At 41.5% G+C, this 25808-nt stretch overlaps 1 protein-coding gene and 1 long non-coding RNA gene across 4 annotated transcripts in view; one reads left to right on the top strand and one right to left on the bottom strand.

The window, feature by feature from the left end:
• The window catches only part of LOC6539310 (scavenger receptor class B member 1), a 286125-nt gene that overhangs the window by 64564 nt on the left and 195753 nt on the right, over window positions 1-25808 (bottom strand). The gene's annotated exons all lie outside the window — the stretch shown is intronic.
• Window positions 20907-25808, top strand: part of LOC120321025 — a 120775-nt gene continuing 115873 nt past the window's right edge. Inside the window, exon 1 of one of the 2 annotated variants that reach the window (XR_005560582.2) lies at window positions 20907-21456. This is a non-coding gene — a long non-coding RNA (uncharacterized LOC120321025). The remainder of the gene's footprint in view (window positions 21457-25808) is intronic. The other variant, XR_005560581.2, reaches the window with a different exon arrangement.

Raw genomic sequence — 25808 nt, 5'->3', positions numbered from 1 at the left:
GGGAGTGTTGGGATAGATAGAGGCAACATAGGCATCGGCGTAGGCTCGGCGTGTGAGAGCAGGGATAGCTTCCCAGTAACTTCAACTCAACGCCAGCTTTCTTTTCTGATTGGGCTGTTCACGAGAAGAGTTGGGCGCTGAAAGAAATTGGAGGCGTTACCAAGTGGCAGTGAAAAGAAAATGGCGAAGCACTAAGAAGGGAATCCAGCCAAAAGCTGGCCGGTGGTGCGAGAGGCCAGATTTGGCGCTTAGTACGAGATCTAAAATCGACCAAAAATTCGGCCGAACATCGAGCGGAATAACGATCGAATTAATACCCTGGAAGAGCGGATCGTTGGCCTCCCGAATTCTCACAGCGAGCAGTAGCGGAAATCTTATGAGAAAACAGCTTATTACTTAATTAATCCCTGACCTTTCGCAAGGCTTATGTTAAGAAAGTCCGAAAAACGGCCCCAAATAGTTAGATCCCAATTAGCAAATTGGCGATACCCATTTTTGCAATTCGGCCGGAATTTATTTTCTTTAAGTTTCTCTTTTAAAAAATTGCATCGTGACGTCAGAACCTCAATGGTCTGCAATTTCTACTTGTTCCTAATGATTACCTAAAGAAGGGAACGAAAAGGAAAGATAGAGAGAACTCAAGTCAAAGTCCCCAGTTCTCATTTCGAATTATTGTTTGGCGGACGCAAAACGGAGAAGCGGAATTGTAAATTTTGTCGCGCGGGTGCATACGCTCTAGGAAACGGAAAATTCTTCGTCTTCTAGTTCAATAACTTATGTAAGTGATAAGGACGCCATCCCGGGGATAAGGATGCTTACACCCTGAAGGCAGGCAAGGTGAAGAAGGACCTAGGTCTGGAAACCATCGCGGAAGCCGCCCAGGTACATTCCCTGGACAGTCAACCCGTCGAATGGAGATGAGCCCAGTACCCATGCCACTGAGGATGCTGCAGCTCAATCTTAATAAAAGCAAGATCGCGTCGGCGGAACTTTTCATCGCCCTGGACCTAGGGTCCGCCGACAAACCTTTGGTCCAAAAGCCATGGATTGCCTCGGGCAATGCCGTCACCGGACTAAAGTCCTCTAATTACAACCTGTTCTATACACCATCGGTAAGCAGAAACAGAACCACCATATTTGTACGGAAGGGCCTGCATGCTAACCTTATGTCTCACTACAGCACGGATAACCTGACTGTTGTGATGCTAGAGAGCAAGAGAAAGGGCCTTTTGATGATAGGACGGCCCCACCGGAGGAACTCAGGAGCATGGTGGAAGCCAGCCCCAACATCACTACGTGTGGGGGAGCCCCGACATCAACGACAGAGGTGAGTCACTCTTTAACTTTTTACTATCAACTAACCTATGCATAGCTAACGTGGGGGAAGAGCATACCTTTGTTGGTCCCACCTCCTCGAACTTGCTAGACCTAACACTCGTAAGGGGACAAAGTACTATGGTTTCAGAATGGAGAGTCCTTGAGAGACTATCCTTCTCAGATCATAAGTTAATACATTTCCTATACGAATTCGACAACTCCTTCAAACCAACCTCTTTCAGAAACCCCCGGAACACTAACTGGGTCAGCTCAAACGCGATGACAGACAGTCGACTGAGGGCAGCGAAAAGGCCCCAACAGCACTAATGCATGCTCACTTCCCAGGATGCACCGAGATATCCGATGCCAACAAGCAAAAGGACCTCGTAACTGGAGAAGACCATCTCCCAACAGATTTAATATCCTCTAGAAGAATCCAATGGGCTACATACTCATTTGCGGGAATAAAAGCACCGGGACTAGATGGAATATTTCCAGCCATGCTACAGGTGACCAAAGAAGTGATCACCCCATGGCTTTGCGCTATATTCACAGCTTGCTTAAGCACGGACTGTATCCCTATACAATGGAGGACCTCTAGTATTGTATTTCTTCCAAAAGCAGGGAAGTGCAGCCATATGAGCCCCAAGGATTAAAGGCCGATTAGTCTAACCTCTTTCTTACTGAAGACGGTAGAAAAGCTGCTCGACATATACATCAGAAACGATGTGGGACGACTACTGTCATCCAACCAGCACACTTAAACGAAAGGTAAATCATTGGAGACGGCACTATACTCACTAGTAGCCATTAAGAAAGCCCAGCATAACCAAGAATATGCTCTCGGAGTGTTTGTGGATATATTCGGAGCATTCGACATCAGTTTGTGGATAAAAAATCTTCTAAGCTGTAGACGGGAACAATCCGATTGGGGCACCGCCTCCATGGTGAAAGGAGCACATAGGGGCACGTCGCAAGGCGGGGTCCTGTCGCCTCTCCTGTGGAATCTGGTGGTAGATGACCTGATCAAGAGATTCGAGAGGAAGGCCCCGAAGATAACAGCCTATGCTGATGATATAAGCAGTCTGTCCATCGACACTCATCTCGATTATGGAATCAACGCTCTGGGAGATATGTGAGTGGGCGAAGACAACGCGGACAAGACGGACCTCATTCTCTTCACCAAGAGATACAAGGTACCGCTGTGGGTCCCCCGAAGATAAACTCGACCAGGCTAACCCCGAAGACACAGGTCAAGTACCTCGGAATTGTTTTAGACAGCATGCTGACATGGAAGCCCCATGTATTAAAGAGAGTGAAAAAGGCCAGCATAGCGCTATATGCATCCTAGAAGATGCTTAGCAGCACATGGGGCCTCTCACCCGCTCTAATGCACTGGGTTTACATCTCGGTGGTGCGTCCAACTCTGATGTATGGAGTCTTAGTGTGGCTGCAGGACATGGAAAGACGACTTACAACAAGCTCATGGAGAGAACTCAGCGGCAGCCACTGCTCTGCATAACAGGAGCGCTGAGGTCAACCCCCACAAAAGCACTCGAAACTATAATTGGAGTTGATCCCCTAGACATCCACGCGCAACTGATTGCAGGAAAGGCTGCACATCGCCTAGTTGCATCAGGGAATATGTCTCTACAAGGATTCGGGCATTGTTACATTGATCGAGACATGAGCAGTATATCTGACTACATGGTCACCAGAACGTGCCCGGATGTAAGAACAACAACATTCATGGGACCAGACGACTGGAAAACAGGTCAGGACCATGCTCAACACCTCAACACCTGGAAGGAGGAGTTGCAGCGGGCATATACTATACAGACCCTGATGAGGCTGTCGTATAAGCTACCAAGCCAATGCAGCATATTCCAGGCGGAAGTATTCGCCATAGGAAAAGCGGCAGAGCTTGCGCAGAGCATTGACCGCCCACATGAAGCGGTCAACTTGTTTGTAGACAGTCAAGCGGCGATAAGATCCATCCATAAGCGGTCAGTTCCAAAAGTGTACTGGTAAGCAGAGAGGCACTAAATATCCTTACCACAACCACGTCAGTGCGGATCTACTGGGTTCCCAGCCACCAGGGCATCGATGGTAATGAGACGGCAGACGAACTTGCAAAGGAAGGTGTCGGACTGGCGAATGAAAGATCAGAAAACGTTCCTGTTTCCCTTAGAACGCTCCAAAGCGAACTGGAAAGACGGACCGACACACAAGCCAAAAGCAGATTGAGGAGAACTTCCACCACCTGAAAAAATTTCAAAAATCATGTGCAAAGAGCGCAACTCAAAACTCAGTCACTACGTGCTGCAACTTCCAAGGAAAGACTGCAGATTGTTAGTGGGAATTCATACAGGTACTGCCTAGCTGCGGCACACGCAGTCAAACTGGGCTTTACAGACAACGCCAAATGCCGGAAATGTGTTGAATTCGAGGCAATTGAAACCTTGGAGCATCTCATTTGCAAATGTCCGGCTCTAGCAAGGGCAAGAATAAACTACCTAGGCGTTCCGGTTCTGGCATCACTAGAAGATCCAGGATCCTAAAAGATTTCGAAAACCGCGTAAAAATTCTCTAGGTCCATAAAGAAACATTCGGAAAGCTACGGGCCATATTGGCCTATGCGCGGCTCCGTGAGGGCCTCCCGACCTAACCTAACCTAGGTTAACAAAAAAAAATGTTTGTAAAAAAAACAAGAGAGAACGCTATAGTCGAGTTCCCCGACTATCTGATACCCGTTACTCAGCTAGTGTAAGTGCGAAGGACAGTTTTTGGCGGTTTGTGGGCGTTAGAGTGGGCGTGTCCAAAAGTTTTTTGGCGAATAGATAGAAATTTACAAGACTAATACAAAAATGAAAAAATATCAAAACATTTTTCAAAAGTGTGGGCGTGGCAGATTTGTGGGCGTTAGAGTGGGCGTGGCAAAAAGTTTTTTTGCAAATCGATAGAAACTTTCCAGACCAATACAAAAATGAAAAAATATTAAAACATTTTTCAAAAGTGTGGGCGTTGCAGTTTTGGGCGGTTTGTGGGCGTTAGAGTGGGCGTGGCAAAAAGTGTTTTTGCAAATCGATAGAAAATTACAAGACCAATACAAAAATGAAAAAATATTAAAACATTTTTCAAAAGTGTGGGCGTCGCAGTTTTGGGCGGTTTGTGGGCGTTAGAGTGGGCGTGGCAAAAAGTTTTTTTGCACATCGATGGAAATTTACAAGACCAATAAAAAAATGAAACAATATTAAAACATTTTTCAAAAGTGTGGGCGTCGCAGTTTTGGGCGGTTTGTGGGCGTTAGAGTGGGCGTGGCAGCATGATTCGACAAACTTGCGCTGCGTCTATGTCCCTGGACCCTGTATGCCTAATCTCAACTTTCTAGCTTTTGTAGTTCCTGAGATCTCGACGTTCATACGGACGGACAGACGGACATGGCCAAATCGACTCGGCTATTGATCCTGATCAAGAATATATATACTTTATATGGTCGGAAACGCTTCCTTCTGCCTGTTACATACTTTTCAACGAATCTAGTATACCCTTTTACTCTACGAGTAACGGGTATAAAAATTGGCGGAAATATGAACGATCCAGTCACGGTGACAAATTCTGCGGTCGTCAATTGCTGGTTAAACTTTCTATCCTAAACAAAAAAAAAATTTGTTTTAATCAGAAAGCTTTTATGAAGTGCGTAATAGAGGGATTTTGATGATTTCGAAAAATTAGACATAAATAACCATGAGTTCCTGAAAATTGAGATTTTTATATGTGTTTTTTGATATAATAATGCTTAAAAAACTATAAAATAAAATAAAACTTGAACATCGAATTTTTTATAAAATGCCGTTTAGCTTACGTGAATTGATTGAATAGTTCTCTCGTAATCGCGACGCCCGTTTTGTAAGAAAACGAGAACACGGCCGTTAAGCCGTTCCGCGGGGCGGAACCGGACTTTACTTCTCTCGGGTCGATTATCTCGAAAAATATTTATCACAGCTTAACGAAATTTTGGAAAAATATTTTTAAACATTTTATTTTTCGATTAAATGAAAAAAATATATATTTTTTAAAGTTTTTTTAAAGGTTAAATTTGCAAAGGTGATCAATTGTTTTCCCTCATTTAGTCAGGAAAGATTCGCCAAAACTAACTTCGTTTTGCACTCGATTGTTGTGTCATTTCCCCGTCTCTCCCGCTCCCGAAAATGTCATGTATGCTAAAATTGACAGAATGTTGCGATAAGGGGTAATAGTAGTATCTGAGAGTGCTTGGTATTCTCCAATTGTAATGGTCACTAAGCCAAGGAGAGTTAAAATTTGGCTTTATCAACAGAAGAGTATATATCAAGTGTGGACCTAAAGGATCCATATAGGCAGGTCCCTTTGGAACCTCAATCTCGAGATAAAATGGCTTTTACAGTCCATGGTACCCCTTTATATCAGCAGCCGAACGCTGGAAGCTTGACAGTCAAAGAGACTTGCACTTGTTCACCCTAGTCTGAGAACGGTGACGCTTCCCTCAGCCCACAACCGTTCTTCTCGCTACCAACCACGTGTGGCCCCGGCAGTACCAGGCTAGGGTTCAGTTTTCCGACGGAAGAGCGGAGACGTCCGGATAATCAAATCACATTATAATTCTTGGCAAAAATAAATATCCCAGAAACGAAAACTGCAAGTGTTGTTACTGGTAACCGGGTGATCACGTTTGAATATAAATTTGGTGGGACGAACACACGAAATATACCGAGCTTGCCGCACGTATTTCGTAGCCAGCAGAACAATAAAATCAGTTCGTTACAAGATGTACTTAGGAGGTTAGTCCTTCACATAAAGCGCGCTGACCTAACGTTGAACATATCTAAAAGTCATTTTTGTATGCGACAAGTACGCTGGCAACATTATCGATGACGGTGGACGGACGGCTGAGAAGGTGCGGCTACCGATTTTCCTTATGAGTTTGAAAAGTTGGCGGAGTTTCATGGGATTGTGTGGATGAAACCGGAAATTCGTTGCGAATTTTGCCACTCTTCCTGTGCCGTTGACTTTTTTATGACAACGGAACAGATGTTTGGCTTAACAGAGGAGGCAATAGAAGCGTTCGGCAAACTCAAAGAGTGTTTGAGTAAAGTACCTGTCTTGTGTAGTCCAGATTTCTCAAAGCCTTTTGCAATACACTGCGACGCTAGTAAGTCAGGCGTGGCTGCGGTGTTGGTGCAATTGTCGGAAGAGGGTGAGGAATGCCCTATCGCATTTGGCTCCAAGAAACTTAAGAAAGCTCAACGTAATTAATTATACAGTAACGGAGCAGGAATGTTTGGCTGCCAAAGTAGCTCTAAAGCACTTTACTGCCTACGTGGAAGGACTCCTATTAAAAATTATAACCGATAATGTATCTCCTAAATGGTAATGTCCAATCTTGACTTAAATTCACGACTAGCGCGATAAGCATTAAAGTTGCAAAGATTCAATTTTGAAGAGGTGGAGGCCGCTGTGGATCTACGAGTGTCCCCAAAGAATTAGTTTCGGAAATCCTTTTTCACGCTCATGACAGTCCTTTGGCTTCACATGGCAGCATACTCAAAATTATTGAAAGAATAAGACGTTATTATTTTTGGCCAGGTCTTGTTTCTGACTTTTGGGCCTATACAAGCGCTTTTGAAGTTTGTAAGAATAATAAAGTACCAAATTACACTCTTAGACCGCCGCTAGGAAAAGCGCCTGAGTATCAGCGATTCCTCCAACGTTTATTCATTGATTTTCTCGGACCGTATTCTAGGTCAAGGAGCGGCATCATAGGTATCTTAATTGTTCATGAGCATTTTTTTGAAATATGTTGGAAACACTTATAAGACCACTAAAGGTGAGTTGTGGGCACATATACTTGAAAGGATATTCGACAATAAGGTGTCTTCAGTCGGTCTCCGCTTAGGGTATCTTCATGAATACCCTAATTGTAGCGGGGAAGTTGTGGATAGCTTGGTTATCGCATATGGCATGATTTTCAACTGACCATAATTTCCGATGATGGGCTAGAGCCAGGCTTGAGTTTCCTTTCTATTCTTTTATCCAATCGAACCGTCGTCTCTGAGCTAGAAAAACTTGTATTTTTAAATTTATAACCTGCGCGCGGGCAAAGAAATCAAGATTACTCAATTATGCTCCATTTGGGTTTTTTTAACAAAAGCTTATCTTTTAGTACTTAGTACTTATTTCTAATGACGCTTTTTATTCGCTTTGGCATACTTTCATCTAATTTTTCGAATATTCCTCTCGGATTATTATTCCATTCTTGTTCAACAAGAAGGATGGGGCTCACTGATACTGTCCGAGCCGTCTCTTTACGATTGACCATAGGTTTTCAATCGGATTGAGGTCGGGACTTTGCGCTGGCCCCTCCATCATGATTTCCTGCTCTGGGTAGGCAAACTTGTCAAGAAAATTGGGAAGATGGGTTTGAAAAATGCTCAAATAGTGTTCCTTTCGCATAATCCCGTCAATTTTGTGCGAAAGAAGCCTCGACCGACTCGACCTGGCCATGGCCGTCTGTTCGTCCGTCTGTACGTCCGTATTTCAGGATAAAGCATGCAGACTCCAGGGACATAAATGCAGCGCAAGTTTAATGACCCATGTTGGCACGCCCACTCTAACGCCCACAAACCGCCCAAAGCTGCCACGCCCACACTTTAAAAAATATTTTGATATTATTTCACATTTTGGTAAGTCTTGTAAATTTTTCTAGATTTGCCAAAAATCTTTTTGCCACCGCAAAAAACGGTTAGTGTCGAAATTTCTCCTTCGCACGGGTATCAAATATTCGGGGAACTCGATTTTGGGGTTCCCTCTTTTTTTTTTCCGTTTACGTCTACACCTCCCGCCCAACCGACCGAGGGGCGCTGCCGTGTATCGTACGGCTCGAATCGCGAAAAGATAGACGCGATATAGAAGACAGTAAAGGACGAGGAAATATATGTATACTAGTAAGATTTTAGAATTTGTTAAATACGTTAGTATTGATTGCATTGATAACGGCAGAGAGTCAGAATTAGAGATAATAGGATAGAATCTATTATAGTGAGACCATAATACTCTGAAGGGATCATGCAACTCATAATTAGATCTACATTGATTTAAAATTAAAGGTACGTAATCTCTAGTAAATCTGCTTGGAACGGTGAAGTTTAGTCGACTAACCAAGTCGGGACTATCAACTTCACCATGACTAAATTAAAAATAAGGACTGTTCCAAGCATCGTTCTTCGGATAGCTAAGGAGGGTAAGTTAATTAACATTAATCTACTGGAATAAGAAGGTAATCTAAGGTTTGCATCCAAAATAAGTCGTAAGGCAAAAAGTAAGAAGTTCTTTTGAACCGATTCAATGCGGTCCGAGTAAACTTTGTATTGCGGTGATCCATACTCGAGGATCGGACGGACTAGAGACATGAATAAGGTTTTGGTCATGTTAGGATCATCAAATTCCTTGGACCACCGTTTTATAAAACAAAGCACACCCCTGGCCTTATTGACAATAGACGAAATATGGTCTGAAAATTTAAGTTTAGGGTCCAGGAGAACACCAAGATCATCAACATGTGTAATTCTGTCCAAAGAGTACCCACTTAGAGTGTAAGTCGCGTGTATTGAGTTGGCACGACAAAAGGTCATAACTTTACACTTAGTGTGTATGAGTACACGCGAATGCTTTATTATTAGGGGAAGATCGTTAATAAAAAGGGTAAAAAGGAGCGGACCTAGCTGGCTCCCTTAAGACTCCGGATGTCACTCGGAGAATACAAGAAAGAGAAATTTTAAAGGGGACCCGTTGCGTCCTGCAACTGTGAAGATTCCAGAGATAAGTTGAACAATTTAGTAGAGGTTTGCACAAGGCTTCCGCACAGAATCTAAGCACACAGCCAGGAATTTCGTCGGGACCTGGCGAATAAACAGGCTTAACTAGCTGAAGATCATAAAGTTTCTTGTTTCTATTATTTTGATCAAAGAAACTGTATATAAAATAGTTAACAATAATAATAATAATAAACAAAAATAACTTAAAGAAGAACAATACTGAAAATCAAATTGAAAAATTGAAAGTATTAATTAATCTTAGTAATCTTAGTATCTATTTAATTATAACTATCCTACCGAAATGTAATTAAACTTACATAAATCATGGATCTATTACCTTACACTGAAAAAAAAATATTAAACTTCATTATGATCTTATTAGTTATTATGAACCTTGTTATTAGTTATTAGTCACAAGAGCGAAAATAGAAATGAATATTTAAAAATTTAAATACTAGACTCGCGTTATGTTTCTCTGGACATAGGGCACAGAAGAGCCATGCTCATAAGAAAAGTGGTCATTGGTAGGGTAGGGCATTCCGCGATCACAATTACACCCGTGTTTCGCTAGCAATAATTTTCTCCTCCGTTTCCTCCTTTTCTAAAACTATCCTTTCCTGAATATGTTTATTTGATTCCTCCGATTTTGTATACTAGCTCCGATATTATTTTGTCGCAAGCACGCTCAATTCTTGATTCTATTCAATAATGTCTGTAGCAAAAAGGTAACTAAAGGGTGCACCCGCAAGTAAAGTTACACCTTACAGTTTACTTAAACATAATAATTAATAAGATATGGTGGCGCTCATTGTGGGGCCTTAGTGAGTTTTCCGATTCATTAAGACTCGCGAATAAGTACTTTCAATTAAATTTTCCGTGTCAGTTTCTTACTTTCAAAACTGTTGTGTTCAGAATTAGTTGTGAAGTCCACGTGAAGTAAATATAGGTATTGCTGACTGCTAGCTAATTCTTATCCCAAAGATTTTCCTAAGTGTAACAAACGGATAGATGGATTTTTCTGAGAAAAACGGAGTAACAGCACATAACTTCGGTTTGGTTGCTGTCCCAGTTTAAGCTACTTCTGCTTAAACGCTATCCTGAAAAAAATAAAGATCATCAATTTAACATGACGGAAAATACTGGTATTACTCGTGAGGGATGTCATATCCTCAAAGCTAGTGGACAATTTTCTTCTTTTTTACTATTCCTCAAAAAGAAGATAGATTTTCCTCAAGGTTAGAATACTCATGTAGAGGAAGAGTAAACGGTCGAAGACTTCGATTGGTTTTTTTTTATTGGTCTTAGAAATTGAATATCTGCTTTTAAAAAAGTTTTTACGTATTTCATGAGAATTTTAAGCAGAAAATAACAAACAAGCCCTATAACAGTAGAATATCAAGCAAAGAGTTTTCGCACATTTTTATATATTTTTTTTGTTTTTCTCCATATTGAAACGTGGGATTTTTCTTAAGCATTATGGGGTTTTACAGATCACAAACTAGGAAATCCTTTAGTGTCTCAAACTCTGTTTGCACAATATGTGCAGCAGAGATCATTACACCACAATCGTACATAACTACATGCCAGCATGAATTTCACATTGAATGTATCGGGAATCATGCCTTATCCGCACCATCCACCTTATATTCAACTCCGCCATGTGACCCAAACTTGAGCTCTCAGCCATTGCCATCTTCAACATTATTATCATGTTTTCATTCATCATCTTAACCTGATTATCAGGTAGCAAGCCCTCTACCAAAACCTTAGCTAGTCAGCTGACTCTGTCCGACTGCGACGAGAAGCACTCAATAAAATTTCACGATGGATATTGCCAATGGATTGGGATAGTCTGGGATCCAGCTTCAGATCAGCTTCTGTTTAATTTTTCTTAAATACCGTCCAGTTATCGACCCACCATGCGGAGTATTGTCAGAATAGACAACTTGCTAACGTGGATTGCGATGACGCATTGCTAGAGCCAGTTCTTTCGTCATAGGGAAAGTTTACCTCACAGTACAAAACAAAACTTACAATTTACACGATTTGTACCGAAAGTCCATCTGCGCTGTGCCAAGTCAAGAGTAGTTCCACTAAAAGCCTTAACAACTCCAATATTAGAACTTTCCGCTGCGCTTTTATTGGCTGAGCTAATCGTAGATTTCGCGGTTCATTGCTAATCAGACTCGTCTATTGTGTTGGCGTGGATTTGGCAACCTCCAAGGAGATGACGAAAGACATTACATGGCATCACGTTCCGGCGAACCTGGCAGACGTCTTGTGGCGAGGATGTACCCCTAGAGAATTTCTGGAGTATTCCCTTTGGACTAGCAGGCCTCCATTCTTTTTGCAAAGCTCTTCCCCTGCATGCAGTAAAGGACTTGCCAGAGCGCCGTTTTGCGGCTCTAATTGGAAGCGTTGCATTGACAAGTCATTGAACTTCCAATTCCTCAACTCTTTTGATAAGTTGCAGCGTGCATTTGCATAAATTTTTATTTCAAATTGCAGAGCCGAATCTATGACATTAAAAGACCTTGTCACCACCCCATAAGTGCTATATCGCCGTCTTCGTTTGCTGCCACGAAGGCAGCTCATTTGGAATTTGTCCAGGATCTCACGACGGATTTTTTATCGCAGCGATGAGAAGACTCATCAGCGTTCGACGCAATCCGCGTACCATTTGGAGTGACAATGCTACAAGCTTTGTCGGTGCAAAGAGCGAGCTTGCCGAACTACAAAAGCTATTGTGTGGCTGCTGTTGACTAGGCTAAATTTTAGTTCTACAGAGCTTTTGGAGATTTCATCTTAGCCATCGAAGAATTAAGAACTCTCGGATCCAATTTCCTAAAGGGCTGGACAACTACACAACATCTCCAGAGCCTGACATCACCCATCTTCGCGAAGGCCGCCTCAGCAGACGGCAACTGTTGACCCAGAAGCTAAAACTGGAAAAAAAGAGCTGCGAGTATTTGTTCCTACTGCAAAAAAGGAGCAAATAAGAGAAGTCGACAAACTATCCGTTCTGCCCATCGATTGTGATATAAGTGGAACCGTACCTCTTCTAACGGGGGAGTATGTTCGGAGCACATTGCCTAGCCATGCGCTCATAGGTGTACCCTACTGTACATGCAGCTCTGTTCGAGTCTCCCTTTTCGCCCTTTTATCTTCTCTCGCTAAAGCTGTCGGGTTATCGATTTAGCTAAGCTACTTTGTAATCTTATGACTATAGGTTTATATTTTGAAGCCAAGCTCTTGCTTAGTCAGTCTACATTTCCGAAAAAAACAAAGCATACAAATAGAGTAATATAACCTATTTGTTAATTAATCTTGTTAATTATAAGCCACTTGGCCTCCCAAGGTTATCTTCCTAATTTCAAGAGATAAACATCAGGAAAATACTTTTATCTATTTTTATCTACTTTTATATATTTCATAATCATAATACGGTACAACTATTTGGAAAAAATTCACTGTGATATATTTAATCAAACGAAACTTAAGATTTAATTTTAAGATTGAAAACCCTTTTTATTTGAGGGAAAACGGAATAACTTATATTGACTTATAACATCATTGATAATATTCAAAAGTTTTAGACACACTGCGAAATCCAGTTTTTTTTAGTTTGGCGTTATCAATTACGAACCACGATATGAAATGACAGCGAAGTCATATCATATTATACATTCATACAAACACTTCAATAATATATAATATATATTTCTTTCGCAATATGAATCAAAACCGGAAATGTTTTTATCAGGTTCGGTTTAAAAACGAACTTACAAACTACTTCTTTCGTGTTTTGCATCAATAGACAAGTATCAAACATTTTTAATGCGACCGTATTTTACTCTACATATTAAGTATTCTTATAAGCACTATAAACTATACATCGATAAAAAAAAACACAGATTTTAAAACTAATAATTTTAAAGCCACTTAAAAAAGGATCTCTCAATAGAACAAAATTAAGCAAACTTAGTGGAAAAGCAGAAATATAAACTTTATTAAAGACAAACTGAATTTAAATGTTTATTATTATTAAATTCATCTTAAAAATAAATACATCATCTTAAAAATAAATCTAAAATCATCTAAAAAGTATCAGAAGAGAAACTACGATTTTATTAGGTAATTTACTACGTAAGTAAGCACTCTTATTCTTGCCTGCCATACAGACTTGTCTAACTCATTCTGTAACGATGGCGGGTTTCGCTTAAAATATAAGATGTCGTCTTGAAATATGTTCGATCAGATGCCGTTTAAATATTGCGCATATCGTACAACTTTATTTGCAATTTAATTATCCTATGATTATGATTAAATTTGAGCAATAAATAGCAAATATATTTTTTTCTTTTTTATCAGAGTATATTTTTGATCAGAGAAAATGTTCTGACCGATCGAGCTTTTTATACCCGTTACTCGTAGAGTAAAAGGGTATACTAGATTCGTTAAAAAGTATGTAACAGGCAGAAGGAAGCGTTTCCGACCATATAAAGTATATATATTCTTGATCAGGATCAATAGCCGAGTCGATTTGGCCATGTCCGTCTGTCCGTCCGTATGAACGTCGAGATCTCAGGAACTACAAAAGCTAGAAAGTTGAGATTAGGCATACAGGCTCCAGGGACATAGACGCAGCGCAAGTTTGTCGAATCATGCTGCCACGCCCACTCTAACGCCCACAAACCGCCCAAAACTGCGACGCCCACACTTTTGAAAAATGTTTTAATATTGTTTCATTTTTTTATTGGTCTTGTAAATTTCCATCGATGTGCAAAAAAACTTTTTGCCACGCCCACTCTAACGCCCACAAACCGCCCAAAACTGCGACGCCCACACTTTTGAAAAATGTTTTAATATTTTTTCATTTTTGTATTGGTCTTGTAATTTTCTATCGATTTGCAAAAACACTTTTTGCCACGCCCACTCTAACGCCCACAAACCGCCCAAAACTGCAACGCCCACACTTTTGAAAAATGTTTTAATATTTTTTCATTTTTGTATTGGTCTGGAAAATTTCTATCGATTTGCAAAAAAACTTTTTGCCACGCCCACTCTAACGCCCACAAAGCTGCCACGCCCACACTTTTGAAAACTGTTTTGATATTTTTTCATTTTTGTATTAGTCTTGTAAATTTCTATCTATTCGCCAAAAAACTTTTGGCCACGCCCACTCTAACGCCCACAAACCGCCAAAAACTGTCAGTGTTGAAGTGTTCTTCACACTTCCACTAGCTGAGTAACGGGTATCAGATAGTCGGGGAACTCGACTATAGCGTTCTCTCTTTTTTTCATTAATAATTTGCTTCCGAATAGAATATTATAAAATGGTAAATACGAATGAATATAAAATTTCTTTAATTGATCAAATAGTCCATTGGCTGGAAGATTATTTAATTTTGAGATGCCTGTTTCGGTCATGCTTCGGTCAATTATTTGTTTATACAGAAGTGAGTTATTCATGGTTTAAATGAGCCAGTGACGACTATACATACATCGGTATTTGTGATTGTTGAATATGATCTTTATGTATTGGTGGGTTCCCAGGAAAGTTTGTTAAATTCGCTGATTTAAATACGTCTCCCTTTGTAATAAAGGCAATGGATCTTCTTGGAACTGTTTATCGTTTTTTTATATCTTGATCAGCTATGTTATTGTAATCTAATTCGTATTGATGGTGACCTTTCATCGATGAGTTCATTTTCATTTTGATCAACTATGATATTGTAATTTAAATCGTATTGATGGTGACTTTCATCTGTTTGCATACGTGTTTTGTCCGCTGCCTTCTCAAAACGATTATTTAATACTCTTATTTTTTGAGAGGTTGATAAAAATGTTGGGTGTCATTCTGTCGGTCAATACATAAGTCTGATCTAAATTCATTATACGAATTGTTGTTGTCTAAAAGAAAAAGCTTGTTTAGAAAAGTTTCTCCAGGGGGTTTCAGTTTTAAGCGCGACGATAAGGGTATCTACTCGTTGTGAATTCCTACTTGTAGTAGGAATTTTAAAATAATAAGGACACACAGGTTCTTGGGCGGATACCGATTCAGGCACTATAAGTGTACAAGCTACCGATTCACTTTGTTGCGGCAAATTCGCGTTAACAATCGAAAGGATAATTTGGTCATCGAACTCGTTAAATGGCTACGGATTTATTAGGCAGTCCTACATAATAGGCTGACAAATCTTTCCCAATCTACTAACTAAAAAATTGCTTTGAACATATCACAGAACCACTCACCAGGCTGAGTTCATCAAAGTCCAGAAATAATTTAGTACCCTAACAGGCTAACGTCGCATCGAACCAACTGACTTAAATATAAAAAGTTGGTAAGTTCCCACATTGATCTTTGTAAACTCTTTAACAGGATCATATGCAACATTCCAAAAAATTGAAAATCATCTCAATCACAATTATAATCGCATTGAAGCTGGGAAAAGATCATAAAATACCAGCAGATTAATTTGAAAATACGAACGGCAATTGGAAATATTGCAAGACTCCAGCTTTAGGAAACAAGTTTTTTTTGGTCACGTTTTTATTATTTGGCATTTTAACAAAAACACGTTTGAAAAGTACGTGGAATTTCAAATTTCCTCTTTAACTATGATGGGTTGTAGGGGGCTGCTGTCCTGGAATTTTCCAAATATGCTGAAATAGAAACACTCGAAGAAAAGCGAACACTAGACTTGTCGTCATTGCGCGGGCGCGACGGGCGTATGTTTATTCGGCGAAATTAGTTTTGACACTGGTGCTTATTCTAATTAGTTAGGCTCTCCCAAGCGCAGCGGAGACTCCTTGGAGACTCTGTGGTGAAGAGCGGGAGAGCGTAAGAGGGAGCGGAGAGCGGGTGACAGGCCATCCTACGGCAGGCTGCAGGCACCGGACACGATCCACCCAAAAACAGTTTTCTGAGCGACCGGCATTCCCTCGTCGAAGGTCAGGAATCCGGATTGGATAACCTTTGGATAAACATCTGCTCCTAAGACCATGGAGACGGTAGCAGGCCGATGGAACTGGTCATCTGCCAGCATGATGTCCCGGAACTTGGACATCACTGTGTCGCTCAATGACGTACAGGTGTACGGATCCGCACACTGGGCTCGATCTTGAGCACGACCTCCAGCTTAGTGTTCGCGTCGACCCTGGAGCGAATCGTCGTCGTGCAGACCTTCTCGTCGCCAACATTGGTCATCGGAAGCGTAAAGGCTGACGCCAACGAAGCGTCGATGCAGCTCATGGGGGTGCACGGATCGATAAGTGCTGCGGTCTCGAAGGTCTTCGTCCCGGTCTCCAACTTGACCATCGCCGTCGGAATGTTCACGTTGTGGCGTTGCAGCAGCGACGAGAGCGAAGGGCCTGGCTTGGTCGATTCCGGGCTTCGAGGCGGTGAACTCCTACGCTGAGTTGGCGGATTTTGCCGAAGCTGCTTGCCGGGTTGTTGCCGATTGGAGACGCGAGCGCGCTCGTGACCGCGACAACGAGCTAACCTGCTCGTGCATGTGGAGCAGCGTGTGGTGGGATCGGTCGCACTTTTTGCAACGATCACCGCTACGGCAGTCTCCCGTGGAATGCTCGTGAGCGAGGCAATTGGCGCAGTATTTGTTAATGAGGACTGCTCGCAAACGCTTTTCTGCGCTGAGCTTTAGTGCAGTACGGATATTTACTACACGGACGTTGCCGTCGGCTCCTGGGAAAACAGACTCAATTCTGCCGAGCCGCCACTCATCATGTCATCGATGCGGAGATTTTTGGACGGGGCCTGCCATTTAGTGCGCTTGTGGAGTTCTATGAGGTACTCTTCTTTCCATCGCACACGGAACTGCTGATGGAGAGCTTTCAAATGCTGCCACCGATTAAGAATGGATTTCGTTTCTCCCTTTACTTCGGGTTCCACCGTGGACATAAGGGGTCCCCCAACAAGGAAATGACCTGGCGTCAGAGCCAGCAAATCTGTCGGATCCTCAGACTTAGGAGAGAGCGGCCTGGAGTTAAGGCACGCTTCTATTTTTGCCAAGAGCGTGGAGAGCTCTTCAAACGTGTATTTTCGTGTGGCAGTGCATTTGTAAAATAGCGTCTTAAAACTTTTTACGCCTGCTTCCCAAAGGCCTCCCGTATGGGGTGCCCCCGGAGGAATAAATTGCCATTGCATCTCTTGATGACTATAGGCATCCGTCACCGACTCTTTTACGGCTTGAAGGAAATCGCGGGAAAGCAGGGTGGCAGCGCCAACAAAGGTTTTGCCATTGTCTGACTGGACTTGACGTGGACACCCTCTTCTGGATACAAAACGAGCGAAAGCGGCAAGAAACTTTTCAGTCGTTAAGTCAGATGTAGGCTCTAAATGGATGGCCTTGGTGGAGAAACAAACAAAAACTAACACATACCTCTTTGTAATAAGACATGCTCTTCCCGTATAGTTCTTTATATCGAACGGACCGGAGTAATTCATGCCAGTATACGTGAACGGTCGGGAGAACGATGCTCTTTCTCTGGGCAGGACACCCATCAGTTGGCTTTGCAACCGCTTTTTGTGGATCACACATACTTTACACGAATTTACTACTGTTTTCATCAGGTTCTTAATTCTCGGAATCCAGTATTTCGACCGGATGAGGCTCACCATTAACTTTTTACCACCATGGAGAGTTATACGATGAGTGAAATTCCCAAGGAGGCGAGAAAGCAGGCAGTTATACGGAAGAATCACTGGATGCCGTTCATTGTATTGAAGGCTTTCGGAAGCCGCCACACGGCCGCACGCCCTGATCAGTCCTTGCGGATCTAGAAACGGGTTCATGCTTAGGTTGGCACTTGAACTTGGCACTGCACGCTTTTCACTTAGGCAGTGAAATTCCACAGGGAATTCTCTGCGCTGAGTGTTCGAAATTAGGAACCGCTCGGCGGCGGCGATTTCAGTGGCCAGCAAATGCACATCAGATGGGGATGTCTGCTTTCTGCACCGCTGAATGAAGCGATGAACATAAGCAAGGACCCGTAAAGCTTTCTCAAGCTTGGAGAAACGTGCCAACAACTCTTCAGAAGGATCTTTTGCGAGATGGACTTTTAGAGCACGCTTCTCTAGGTCGGTCACCGGACCGTTGTCGACCTGAGTTGGCCATTGGTTGCGTGGATTTTGCAACCAAGTCGGTCCGTGCTACCATAACTGGCTATCGGCTAGATCTTGGAGGGAAACTCCTCTACTTGCCAGGTCTGCTGGATTATGCTCAGATTGAACATGAGACCAATTTTCTGTTTTTGTGGCCTGGGCGATCTTTGTCACCCTATTGGCTACAAATGTGGTCCACTGGCACGCTGGCTTGCTTAACCATGCAAGCACTATCGTGGAGTCCGTCCAACAGTAAAGTTCGGAGTTAATCGTAGGCATCTGCGGAATGATGGCTGCAGCCATTTCGGAAAGCAATAACGCTCCGCACAGCTCCAGTCTTGGAAGCGAAACCGTTTTGAATGGTGCTACCCGGGTTTTCGCGGTTAGGAGTTGCACCATAATGGTGCTGCCCACTTCTACGCGGACATATATTGCCGCCCCATAAGCCTTTTGCGATGCATCGCAAAGGCCATGATGCTCGACCTTGAAATCTGGATGAAACGATAGCCAGCGTGGAATGCGTATCTGCTCTAAAACCGAATAACTTCGGAGAAAATTAACCCATCGCTGAAAAAGCTCATTTGGAATGTTTTCGTCCCACCCAAGCTCCTGCAGCCAAATCTCATGCATGAAAATTAGCTCGAACGATAAACGGCGCTAACCAGCCTGCAGGGTCGAACAATTTGGCAATTTGGGACAGGACTTGGCGTTTTGTAAAGGACGTTTCAATAGCCAACTCTGGCGGGACGAAGAAGAATTCGTCGTTTTGGCAGCGCTTTCTGCATCGATCTCGAGAAAATCAGTATTTAATAGATGGTTGCTCTGAATGGCGGCTTCCTTTTGGTTGGAGGTCCATTTCCTCAATGGAAATGCGGCGGAATTCAGAGCGTCTCGGAGCTCTTGCACCAGGAGCTGAGCTTCTTCCATGGAGTCCGCTCCGGAGAGAACATCATCCACATACATGAAATTTCGAATGATATTGCTAGCTTTTGGATGGCTGAGTTCTACGTCAGCTTCTAGCTGCTGCAGTACTCGGATGTCCAGGAAAGGCGCGCAATTGACTCCAAAGGTTACTGTTTTCAATTCGAAATCTCTGATTTCTCCTCTATTGTTACGGAAAATTATTTGCTGGAATGGAGTGTGATTCGGATCTACCCAGATCTGCCGATACATTTTTTCGATATCGGCGCTGAACACATATCGGAAATAGCGCCACTTCAGAATTTAAATGCTCAAGTCGGACTGTAAGACAGGGCCAGCATGAAGGATATCATTTAAACTGGTACTATTCGATGAAGGGCTGGAGGCATTGAATACTACACGGAGTTTAGTAGTTACGCTCTCCGGTTTTAAGACGGCGTGATGAGGCATATAATAGGCGTTGCAATCATGGGTTGGAAGAACTTGTCGCATGTGCTTTAAGTCGAGATATTCCTGGATCACCGAATCGTATCTCGCTTTTAAGGCCTCATCTTTTTTTAGACGCTGCTCATTTCTTAAAAACTGAGCCAACGCGAAAGACCTAGAATGCCCTAGCCCGGAACCGATATGTTCTGGGTCGCGAAAAGGCAGAGTAACGACATATTTGCCGCACTCATTTCTCGTGGTCGTTTGAAGGAAATTCTTCTCGCACATGGAATCGGATTCTTTTACCAACTTTGTTGGTATATTCTCCACCTCCCAAAATTTTGTGAGTAGTTTGTCTAGTGAATTATCGTACGCGTGGGAGATCTGCGTCGAAAAGTAGGAAATTCTGCTTTGGGGTGAGGCTGACACTGGCCCAGTTAGTACCCAGCCGAAAATGGTCTCTTGCCCCAAGAGAGAGCCACAGATGTTGGTTTTTGCTCCACTCAGAAGCACCGAAGGCAGAATGTCGGCTCCGATAAGGACATCTATTTGTGCGCTCTCATAGAATTTTGGATCCGCCAGTGGAAAATCGGGAAGATCCCGAAATAAATTTTGCGGAATTGGGTAGGAAGGCAGATTTCCGGCTAGTTGAGGGAGGACATGGGCCGTCGTCTATTAGGTTCTATTAGGTTCTCCCACGCAGGGCGGAAACCCTGGCATGCGCGTCGCCACTTGTTTTGGCATTTAAATGGAATAACTTTTCCACCGGAGTCAGCCGTGGATTATTGATATAAATGGCTGTGAAAAGATCCCGGAAAGTCGGCCAGCGAAGATAGTCGCCTGCGAAAACTTCTGTATCGCATGGAGGCAACCGACAGCCACAGGAAATGTAGGCCTGGGGCGCAGCGTTCGCGGCTGGAATGCACTGAGACGGCCCATGCTCGATTTTATCAAAGAGCTGGGAAACACACCTTTCATAGACTGAATAGAAATAACTGTATTTAGCCCTGAGAATAGGCATGTTGCCTGCTGCCGCTTCGCCTGCTGGCACAAGGCACTCTGAGCAGAGGTCGAATTCCTTTTCAACCTTGTCCCATAGGGTTCGGACTTGGTCGCGACGGACGCTGAGCATCGTGACGGTTGGAGCTGCGGATTCCGGAGTGTTAATCTGAGCCTCAAATTCAGCGGTCAGAAACCGAAATGAATTTGGCTAGCGCTAGATCGGAAGCAGCCATATTTTTAGCTGTGCGCTGTACTGTGGCTTTGGATGGAGTAGTACAGTCGTCGGAAATCTGCGCAGGCGTTTTCACCGAAATGCCTGGGATTCTTGGGCCCTTGTGGTGAAAAAATAGACCTGGGTTTGCCAGCGGACAATTTCATCTTATCGTCCCCGATGGGCATAATCGAAGAAATGCGAAATGGAAAGGAAGCGGTTTTGGAGCCCGGTCACACTTTTGAAAATGTAGACAGATCACTTAGACTGCACTTAATAAATTTAAGCTTGCCGCCCTGAACTGGATAAAGCAGCGGAAAAAGACCGTATAGGATGTAATGGGTGAGAAAGTGGTGTAAAATTTACGAAGTGGAAACGCCGTAGTTTCGACTAATTGGACAGGCGACTCGGAGTGAACAGCAAATTGTAAAAATTACCTGTGATTTATGGTAATTAGTTCCACCTGATTTATGGTTGGAACACTTAGAATGTGGAACACGGTGAAATAAAATGTTTATTCGAACGTAGAAAATTTTATTTTTCTGTTTACAACTGGAATCGGAGAAAATGGAAAGGTGGAATTGGAGTCTTTTCTCCGCGTTGTAAGTACTTCTAAAACAAACACAACTTAATATCCAAGCAATACAGGAAAAAATATTTGTCGGGTAAACGACTTATATTTGGTGGTCGTATTATTTATTTATGGATGAAAAAGAAAAAATTATTGTCTTGTAGTTTTTCTTTTAAATTTTCAAAACAAATTTAATAATAATAATAATTAAATTAATAATTTAATAAATATTGAAAAATTTATTTGTTATAAAAAAGAGAAAAACGGCTTTTAATTTATTGCTCGGAAATTAATTTGGAAATTTACGGAAAAAATTGATGGAAAACAAAACGCCTTTTCCGCGTCGGCACTTGGTATACATTTTATTTGTGGTTTGGATTTGCCGACGGGAAACAATTTACACTGTGGTATATGTTTAAAAGGAATGCAGATAATGTGTGCAATATATGTCGGTAATATAAGTGGATATAATATATGTTGATGTAATATATGTATTATATATATATGTAGTGTATGTTGATTTAATATAAGTTAACAACACGCTTTACCAAAAGCTTATAAAGTAAAGCTTAGGTCAGCGTCTGCACTATTTCCTGCACGCGCCAACAAAAAGTAAAAGGTCACACGGGCACATGCAATTCATGAGAAATATTGACAACAACAGGAAAAAGACAAATTTATTAAGAAGTCATCAGCAGAACTGCAATTAACCAATTACAGCCGACTGCACAACTGACACACTGTTATCAAACTTTGATTCGTGGCTGCCACCGTCGCTGCACCAGCGCTGCCACCGCTATACAAAATTCTGATTCACAAAAGGCCAGATTAGGGAGCTAGAGTAGAACTTATTTTTAGTCTAATTTTTGCATTCAATCAATAAAGGTGAAAAAAATAAAAAAAACCAACGCCGTGCAAGGCCCGTCCCCACGGAACCTTCCGAAGGAAGTATCGCACCTGGATCCTCAGTAGATACAGCAAACCGGACCAAATCCAGACGATCGGGAAGGATGGCAACAATAACCTACTTGTAAGATAGTTTTAAAGAATATTTAAAAAAAAACTCACAATCAAAAACGTAAAAGAAAATTAGAAATTAATAATTCAAATCAAACAAAACTTATAAGAAAAACTAGAAAATTAAAATTTAAAAAAGAAAGAAACATATTGGCATAAGAAAGTGAAAAGGAAGTGACCAACCAAAGTAAATAACACACTGTAAAAATATAAACGATATAAACGACAGAATACTGTAGTATAACAATTTCCAACTTTGCGATTCCCTACGAGGACCCTCCAAAGTAGAAGGAAGAAACCAGCTACTGGTTTTCAAACATATAAAAACTTTCCTCTTCGACCAAAATATTTCAAAATTTCGTTGAATCAATTTCACTGGTGAAGAGCATATTTTGCCACAAATCCTTTTGCGAACAAACACTTACGATTTCTATTTTTATAAGCCTGAATTAATACGACATATTCTAAAATTTTTAAATTTCCTTGACCAATTGACAACCATTACTCAGGGTGTCAATCAAACAGTAGAGGAATTCCATCAAGTAGTTTATCGTCACCTGTCCTTACTACGGAATAAAGTTGGTTGTATGGAATTATGTCGCGAGTCAGAACAAATGATGACTAAGCTTTACAGAGATAAAGCTCTAGACACTTTCATTCGTGGATTGAGAGGAGACCTACCTCGCCTTCTGGGAATGAAAGAGCCTGAAGATCTACCCCAAGCTTTGCATCTATGTTTGAAAATCGAAAAGCAAACATATCGAACAAACTATGCTACAGGCAAAATTCAATCTACGGTCTTCCGACCAAACCAAAAACCAATACCAATGAATAAAACTCAATACTTAAATAATTCGAATCCCCGAGCATTTCAAAACATGCCTCAAAGAGCACCAATTGCTCAACAATATGTCAGACCAATGCACAATATGACATTCTTTAGCAACCAGACACCAATACAACAACCATACGCACAGCAACTATACGCAAGACAGCCGTTCACACCAAACCCAACTTTCTCACCGAATACGCCCCACCGCTGCCCCGTCCTGAGCATATGGACGTGGACCCCAGCATCCGGACTAGACAAGTGAACTATATGAATAGACCACGGAACTTCGAAATGGTTAAACGACCAGGAAACCCCATTCCCCCTGTTCCACAGGAGGACAAACGACAACGTACTTGCAATATAGAAAGTAATGAACAAAATAATGACACTACCACAGAGAACGAACAAACAAAATATGAACAGTTAGCGTACAGTCAAACAGACTTAAACTAATATGGACAAACGATAGACCAATATCAAGAACAATACACCGATCTCCATTTTTTAGAGTAAATTCCTCCTCCTTACCTTATTTTGAGGTGAACGTAGGAGGAGAAGTTTTGAAAATACTTATTGATACGGGATCTAATAGAAATTATATTTAACCTAGTTTAGTTAGTAATCCCGCTCCAATCGAGAAACCGTTCCAAGCCCTTACAGTTGAAGGTAACGTTAAAATTACACACTATAAAATGGCACATCTGTTTAATATCCGAGATGTGCGTATTAAATTTTTTCTTTTGCCGACATTAAAATCTTTCGATGCCATTCTCGGCAACGACACTTTAAAAGAACTTAAAGCAGTAATTCACACACATTCGAATTATATGATTATTAAGGACAACGTAAAAGTAATTATTAAAGAAAAAAAATATGACTCAATAAACAAGCCCATTTGTCCGATCAGCAAAAAAATAATTTAGAAAATCTACTACAAAATTTTCCCAACTTATTCTCAAAACCACACGAAAAATTGACGTACACTACTAATGTGACAGCAGAAATACGTACGAACAATGAAACACCTGTATATTCCAAATTCTACCAATATCCCATGTCTCTAAAAGACGAGGTAAATAAACGGATTTCAGAACTATTGGAAAATGGTATAATACGACCATCTCGTTCCCCGTACAATTCACCTGTGTGGATTGTTCCCAAGAAGATCGACGCTTCAAACGAAAAGAAATACCGAATGGTAATAGATTATAGGAAATTAAACAAAGTAACAATAGCAGATAAATACCCTATCCCCGAGATAAATGAAGTGCTTGCCCAATTGGGCAACAACAAACTTTTTTCCGTTCTCGACTTAAAAAGCGGATTTCATCAAATAAAACTAAAGTCCTCAGATATAGAGAAAACCGCTTTCTCTATAAATAATGCCAAATATGAGTTCACACGCCTTCCATTCGGTCTTAAAAATGCTCCATCCATTTTCCAACGAGCACGATATACTGCGTGAACATATAGGGAAAATTTGTTATATCTATATTGATGATATCGTTGTTTTTAGCCAAGACGAAAAATCTCATCTTGAAAACTTAAATACCATATTCGATATAGAGCCAATATTAAATGTCAACTTGATAAATGCGAATTTCTCAAGAGCAAAGTTGAAATTCTAGGTTTCGTAATATCCGATAAAGGTATTGAAACCAACCCTGACAAAGTTTCGGCGATAGCTAATTTTCCTACCCCAAGGACAATAAGTGAACTCAGATCATTTTTAGGCTTATCAGGATACTATAGGAAATTTATAAGGGATTACGCAAAACTTGCTAAACCACTCACCATACTATTAAGAGGTGAAGATGGACACGTAAGCAAGAAAGCAGCATCAACTAAAGCAATAAGCTTCAACCAAGAAGCCATAAACGCATTTAAGAAACTAAAAAATTCATTAATATCACAAGATGTGATACTTAAATACCCCGATTTTAAAAAAGAATTCCACCTCACCACCGATGGATCAAACTATGCTCACAGTTCTCTCACAGAACAGTCAACCTATCTCATTCATCTCACGAACCCTCTCCAAAGCTGAAGAAAATTATGCAGCTAACGAGAAAGAGATGTTGGCCATTATATGGGCCCTTAAAGCGTTACGCAACTATCTATACGGTAAAGCCAAAGTAAAAATATTCACTGACCACCAACCGCTTACACATTCATTGAGTAGTTGGAATGGCAACGCTAGAATTAAAAGATGGAAATCTCACTTAGAAGAATACGACTACGAGTTACCCTACAAACCAGGAAAAGACAATGTAGTAGCAGATGCATTGTCTCGCATTTCAAATTTAGGTCAGATAAACTCAGTATCCACTCAACATAGCGACGAGAGTTCAAGCCATCACCTCATCCCTAGTATAGAAGTACCCATTAACGCTTTTAAAATCAAATCTTCATCCATAAAGCAAACAACAACGAATATAAATTTAGCATACCTTCCCCTACGTTTCATAGACATGACATATACTTACAAACTTACGAACTTGACGAACTTATACTAATACTTCGGAAATACCTTA

This window comes from Drosophila yakuba, chromosome 2R, assembly GCF_016746365.2.
Source record: "Drosophila yakuba strain Tai18E2 chromosome 2R, Prin_Dyak_Tai18E2_2.1, whole genome shotgun sequence".
Taxonomy (NCBI): Eukaryota; Metazoa; Arthropoda; class Insecta; order Diptera; family Drosophilidae; genus Drosophila; species Drosophila yakuba.
The sequence above is the reverse complement of the archived record's forward strand: the minus strand, read 5'-3'. Positions and strand labels throughout refer to the sequence as shown.